Genomic DNA, 7,747 nt, shown 5'->3' with positions numbered 1-7,747 from the left:
AGGTGGTGATTGCATCAATGGTGGTGATTTTTAGTGGCGGTGGGTGGGTGGCGGCGGAGGAGGAGGTGGTGGTGGTGGAGGCGGCGGACTGGTGGTGATTGGATCAGTGGTGGTGGTGGTGGCGCCGGTGGTGGTGGCGCCATTGTTGGTGACGGACTGGTGGTGGTGGTGCAATGGTGGTGGAGTGGTAGTGGAATATTAGTGGTGGTGGTTGGTAGGTGGTGGTCGTTGAACGGTGGTGATGGAATGGTAGTTAAATGTTGGTGGTGGTGGACGTGAGGTGGTCGTAGTGGTGGTGGTGGTGGTGGTACGGGTGAAGTAGAGGAAGAAATTTGTTCCATTTTGAAATACAAGAAAATATTATATTATTGAGGATATTTAGGTAATCTAATTTTAAATGGATAAAGTTATTAAAAAATAGGGATATATATATTGTTGTATAACGATATATTTGTAGGATGTTAAAACTAGAGACATATAATTAATATACCCAAAATGTTTTGGTAACCGATTTTACTAAGCTAATTAAATTGAGGGTGTATTAGTTATTACAAAAAATATATTGATAAGAAATTTTGAGGTTTATATAATACTTCATGACCCTGTCTTGTCATTTTGTCATCCTTAAACTGTTCCACACTACACCCCCAATTGCAGAATTTATTTTTATAAGCAAGGCTCTACGAGCGTTCACGGCGTATTAAGAGTCAAATTGGAGACGACACATGAGTTGATCTCATACAGGAAGTAATAAAAGCCGGTCTTAAAATTTTTCACAGAAGGGTAATCTTTTTTATTTTAGAATTTATTCTTTAATTGTATTTCTAAATAATATTTATGATATTTTTACTTCTAGCAATAACAAAGTAATTTCTCATATCGGAAACAGTAAAATTCGGTTTCAAATTTTTTCACAGAAGGCTAATCCTTTTTATTTTAGAAGTTATTCTGAAGTTGTCTTTCTAAATAATGTATGATGTTTTTACTTCAAGCAATAACAAAGTAATTTCTGAAGTGGTATATAAATAGTTATAAAGGTTGAGCGTGGACTTTTACAAGCAAAAAAATTTGGCTTTGTGCGAACTAAAATTTCTTTTTTCCATTCAATTTCTAAAATTGGTTTTTGTTTTTGATAAATATCCGACTGAAGAATAAAGGCATGTATATTACATTAAAATTAGATTAATCATTCACCCAATCTCTAAAGTTACTTGCTTCAAAAAAAATATATAAATAAATAAATCTTTAAAACTACGGATTAGCTCAAAACGAAGTACAGGTCTTTCTTATTTTGTCATGAAAAACATTAGAAGACTTTCACTTAGACAGATTTTCTTTTTAGTATTCTAAACCGAAATATAGACCATTCTTTCCCCAACAAACGACTTCACAGATGTGTCACTAAGGATTGAGGTAGTTTCAAAAAAGTTCGTTGAAATCCCACCAACACTATGCTAATAACCTTTTCAAAATATAATGTAGAGGATGCACCAACATGATATTTGTATACCTTTCAGCTTACCTTAAAATCAAACTAAAACACTAGAAGAAGAAAAAACGTACGAAATAGACTATAAAATGTGAAATGATTTTCCACATACATCTAGCGAATTGTGTGACCGGTTCATTAGATTGAATATTCCAAAACTACAATACTTAAGTTTATTATTATCAGAAGGATACCAATATTCATACAAATGGGATGGAATACTTCATGGAATATCTAAACTTCCCTTTTTCAGTACTCTCTTGTAACTTCACTTATGAAGCATTCTACTTTGATTTCTATGTTTAGAAGGGCGATAACACTACACAACTAACCAAGAGTGCTAGTTGGATGTGTGGTCAGGGACAGAGCTAGATTGGTATGTACGATGGTTATAAGGCCTTGTAGATCATCGGCCTCGACCATTTACACCTACGCGTCAAACTACACATGGTCTAGAAGTGTGATTCTTTTTTGATCTACAAGGGGAACGGAACAGTACAGTGTTAATAGTACATGTTAAAATTGGAAATTTATGGCGCAAGGGCAAGTAGATATTATGGTTTGGTCGGTAATCTAATAAATAACTTCGACATTTTGTTTTATTTTCCTTCTTTTATAAAATTTAGGTATTTAAAGAAAATTACGGGAGGATAAATTTTGACATTTCCGTCCTATTGAGATTTTTTGAAGTATTAACCATATCTGAAAATGTTCCATTAATATGGAGTACTACACGAAAAAGATAATGGAAATAATGGAAGAGTTACACGCTCAAATTTCAATAGTAAATGTTTTTCAATGTATTATGAGATGACTGGAAACTCATAGAATTGTATTAGACTGATTGTGTAAACCAATGATCTAAGGTATTCAGACATATTTAAACCTTACACATTACATTGTCCAAGTCACAAGATTTACATAACATTACACTGTCAGTTCTAAAAGATTGTACTACTAAACAGAGCGGTACAATGAAGGGTGGACCAACAGTGGTGGGCCAAACCTACACCATATGATTTTGTAGGGGTGGGCTTTTTAAAACATGAGTAGACCATAAAACAACAATCAACATTTAGATTTTGATTGTCCATAATTGGTCCACCAGATTTGGTCCACACTTAACTTTTCTGCTAAATAGAGAAATATGTTTGCGAGTTTCATAAGTCTGATAGTTTCTAAGAGTATTGCAGCAACGTAAAACTTTGCTACACTTGGAATAGAGTACCCTTAAGTTCTTCCTAATTCTCAAAATAAATTTGTTTTAAATTTTCCTCCAAAATCTCATGGTCTGAAGTGTTTTTTTTCCCTTCTTTAACCTTCAAATATTTATTTTCCAAAATTGTAAATAGGTTGAAGACTTGAAATCCAAGTTTTTCATTGATGTTTACCTTAAAATCAAAGCAGTAGAAATATATGGGCGAAGCTTATAAATAAACCAAAAGTGAGCAACATGATTTCCCACATTAAGAAAATTGTGTAACGAATTCATTTGTTTTGAGTACCTTGAATAGATTCATATGTTTATCACTTCTCAAAGGATCTCAAGATGCACATCACTTGTGATGATGTGTTATGTTGTCTTTGTATAGAAGGAAAATAAAAACACAATGCATCCAAGAGTGCTGGTGTGATGTGGTCAAAGGTAGTGGCTCCTTAAAGCTACCTCTGTTTTATTTTTAATTGAGAAGGAAATATCAACCATGTTTCAAAAAGTTGCAATGTCAATTTCTCACGATCGTTATCAAAATTTAAATTTTTTCAAATTTCAATCTCCCCAATTGTGGATTGTCCTAAAATTTCATGAACATATAACTTGGAGACATAAGTTTCTAATGGGTAGTTTATGAACAATGTTAAATGTCCCACCCCTCATTTTTTCTATCCGGGTAATTAAGATGTCATGCGGCATTTCAGTGTTTAGTGGGATTTTTTCTATTATTTATATTTAGTTTTAGTTTTTATGAACTCGATCGGTGCAAAAAAAGAGTATGGTAGTAGTGGCGAACTTTCGCTCCCCTTTGGTTGTCATTTTCCTCGTAGTACGGTGGTTATAAGGCTTTGTTTGGTCCCATATTTACTTATCTGACATTAGAGAGACCAACAAGATTTTTTTACAAACTGCAGGCTTCGTGCTAAGAATTCCTTTCAAATCATTATTATTATTATTACTATTACTTTCACTTTTACAAGCTATTCTCCAAGATGTATTTAAGAGTTCATTGGAGCTGCGAATTTAGCTGAAAATATATTTAGATTATACCTTAAGTAACTGCTAAATCATCAATTGCTATTTTGTACAAACCCCTTCAAGTGAGTAGTCTGTGGAAATAGAAATGGCACACCTTCATTAGGATTATCAAACATGTTTTAAGTTTTCACCAGTGTCTCATAATTATTTTTCTCACCTTTAGATTTCCTATTTAAAACAAAGATATGTTAGTTATGACATTCTACTAATGAAGTTCGTAAAAAAAGGTGACATTCATATGCCTTATGGTTATGATCTACCTTAAAATCAATGCAGTAGGAAAAAAATAATGGATAACCTTATAAATAGACTAAGAATGCAAGTAGCATGATTTTCCACATCCAGCAAATTGTGTGACCACTTCATTTGTTTTGACGGTATCTCCAAAAAGACCCGCAAGTTTATCATTTTTCGAAAGATCTCCCGATAACCATAAGGAAGACTAATTACAAATTCATTAAACAGATTAATTACATATTCCAAAGGGAACAAACCATATAGTAAACAACTATCATCTCTTCCAAGATCGAGAGATCCAAGCATTACAGTTGCTCAGCTGCACAACATGCACCGTTGCCATTAGGTGTCTTTGTCGTATCAAATTATTTACTAAGCGTATTGTTTTGGTGTTTCCGCGTGACATGTACATGGTAATCTTTCAAGTCCCAAACAGTCGATCAGTAATTTTAAAATCCGTTGTTTTCTTGAAAATCATCGTCTTCTTTATCAAATGTTATAGACAACAAGATAATATGGTTAAGAAATTTGACTGGAAATGAAAAAAGGGAGGTCTACAATGATCAAGCATGTTCTTAATTCAGTTCTCAATTATCCAATGGGAACTTTTAAGATACCAAACCATCTCATCAACAAACTAACTTCAATTGAAAGAAAAATCTTCCGGGGTCATCAATGAAACAAGGGATTTAATCCATTAGCTTTGCTCAAAGTTTGTAAACCAAAAGATATTGGAAGTCTTGCATTTAGGGATCTGTGAAAACTCAATCTTTCTTTACTTAATAAATTAGCATGGAGAATATGCACAGAGTCTAGTAATTTAATGGTTCAACTTATCAGTTCTAAGTACTTCAAAAATGGTGACATCCTTCACTCAAGAATTGAAGTCAAGAATTGTTCGTACTTTGGAATGGAATCACTAAGGGCTTGCTCATTGTACAACATAACTACTGGAAATAAATAATGGTAAAAAGACAAAAAAATTAGTTAGATAGATGGATCCCTGGTCTCTCATCCTCCAGTTCTAATTTATGATTTTTTTTTTATATTCTATAAAGAAGTAGCTGAGCTTATCAATCCTAGGATAGTACTTTGAATATAACACTCTTGCTGAGACTTCTTGCAAAATTAAGAGAATGTTTCTAGACACAACTAAGGAAGACGAAATTATATGAAAGCCTTCAAAACATGCGAAGTTTTCTATAAAAAGCACTTATAAGAAGCTTACTGAATGCCACAAGGAAGTGAATGTTGATGGAAGAATCATTGAAACTAGTATATGGAAAGGTTTTATGGAATCCTAATACTGCTCACAAGATCAAGTTTTTCATCTGGAAATGCATCAGAGAGATTAATCAAACAAGAGTTAAGCTGGCTACGCACAATAATGAAGTGTAAACTCAATGTGGTTGTTGTGGCTTGGAAGATGAAACTATGGAACATCTACTGCGGGAATGCAGACATGTTGGAGTTGTATGGAAGGGGGTTAATGTTAATATTGATGCAGTAAGAAACAATTGTTCGTATGTATCTGAATGGGTTACTAGCTGGTTCACAACCAATTCTATCACAGATGAAAGATGGTTATATACTCTTATGGTGGGTGCTTGGGTCATCTGGAAAGACAAATTTGACTCAATTTTTCAAGGAGTATCTCTTAATCACCAGAACTTTGTTCATAAAATTCTTTATCACTTAACATCACATATGCATGAATATCGTACTATTACTTCTCCTGCAAGCAATAATAAACCATCTCATAGGGAGGCATGCACCAGATCAAGGTATTATCAAGATTTATGTGGATGCTTCCTTCTGATCATTTATCTAATAAAGTAGGCACAAGTCTATAATTCGTGATTGTACATGGTCTTGTGGAGGGATCAAAGAAGCTACTCAGATAAAGTGTTAAATCCAGAGGAGGGGGAATATTTGGCAATTCTTGAGGCGCTTGGATGGGCAAATAGGAAATCTTTCACAAGAATCGACATTGCAACAGATGCCAAACTCGTCATTCAATCCATCACTGACATAAGTTCTCTCATTCAATAGGAAAATATGAATCTCTTGAAATAAATAAAACATCTATCTTCTTGGTTTAATTCGTGTATTTTTTTGTTTTATTAGTTATGATGACAATCAAGTAGCAGACGAGGTCTCTAAATCAGTAAGCACTTCCGAATTAGGAATCAAGTTGTAAGACAACTTTAGTGCTGATATTCGTAGTCTTGTGGAAAAAGACCACAATGCTTTCGCGAGCAATACAATTTTCCTTTATCAAAAAAAAAAAGAAGACAATTGTGTGTCAAAAAGTTTCAACGTCGATTTTTTCACCTCCTTATCAAACCCTCAACTATTGTGGAATTAGAAAAAATATCTAAACTATCATCTAAAATGGAACGAAGGGAGTATTACATTATGAAGTATAGAATAGATATAGAACCTAACTACTTAGAAATTTTTGAGTCATGATTCGATATAAGTTGTGAATGTTATATATCACTATGCATCACATTTCTGAATCACTTATGATCTTCTTTCTCCGAAAGGTAGAATTTTCATGGCTCCTTGCTACCTTAAATTATGTATCCACCACGTGGTTTCATTTTGACCATGGATGGACTAAACAATCATTTTTTTTTCAAAAAATAGGTGGAACACCTAATTGCGTCTCTGAACTTTGAAAGCCATTTACGATCACAAGATTTATGCAGTTTCTGATATAAAGATGACGAAGAATCGACACTAATTCCTCTTCTTTCCATATATAGTTGATTGCATATCTATCAAAAAAGTGGCTATATATGTTTGATGCCTTAATGATATTAAATCTTGAAACTAACCTAACAACTGAGACCTTGAAATTTATACTAAGAGATTCTCTAATGGTTGATGTGTGTGTCTCATATGTGGCACCATAGTCAAGACATCCTCTTAAAATAAATTTTTTACACGAGGAGTGAAAATTAAACAACTCCATCCTATGAATTATAAATCTTTTCCATAGCATATGTGTTGTTTAATGATTATATTTATTGTTGCATTTGATTTTGTGGAAAAATGATGAGTTGGATGGGAAGACATTGACCTCTTTTACCCAAAATTAGGCCACCTCATCTACACATTGGTTTAAGAAGTTATGGTTGGAGAAGATTTTTAGAAAATATGAATGTATATCCTACATGGATTTAGATATTTTCCTTCGCATACATTCCATTGGACAGATCCAGCTTGGTTATGAGGCCTTGTTGATCATCGACCTCGATTATTTACACCTACGCGTCATGCCTTTTCGATATACAAGGGGAACGAAACAGCATGGTGGTAATACTACATGTTAAAAATGGCGGGGCTTGTAGATATTATGGTTTGGTCGGTAACCTAATAAATAACTTCGGCACTTTGTTTTATTTTTCTTCTTTAATAAAAAATTAGGAATTTAAACAAAATTATGGGCGGATAAATTTTGACATTTCCGTTCTATTGAGATTTTTCTGAAGTGTTAACCAGCTCTGAAAATGGTCAATCGATATGGAATACTAGACGAAAAAGATCTAATTGAAATAATTGAAGAGTTACACGCTCAAATTTCTTATCATCCAGTATTAGAGATTTTTCAATGTATTCTCATGAGAAGATTGGAAACTCATAGAATTGTATTGAAATTATTGTGTAAACCAATGATCTAAGGTATTTGGGCATAATTAAACCTTAAACATTACATTATCCAAGTCACATGATCTACCTAACACTACACTGTCAGTTCTAGA

Source organism: Papaver somniferum, chromosome 6, assembly GCF_003573695.1.
Source record: "Papaver somniferum cultivar HN1 chromosome 6, ASM357369v1, whole genome shotgun sequence".
Lineage (NCBI taxonomy): Eukaryota > Viridiplantae > Streptophyta > Magnoliopsida > Ranunculales > Papaveraceae > Papaver > Papaver somniferum.
Note: the sequence above shows the minus strand (reverse complement) of the source record.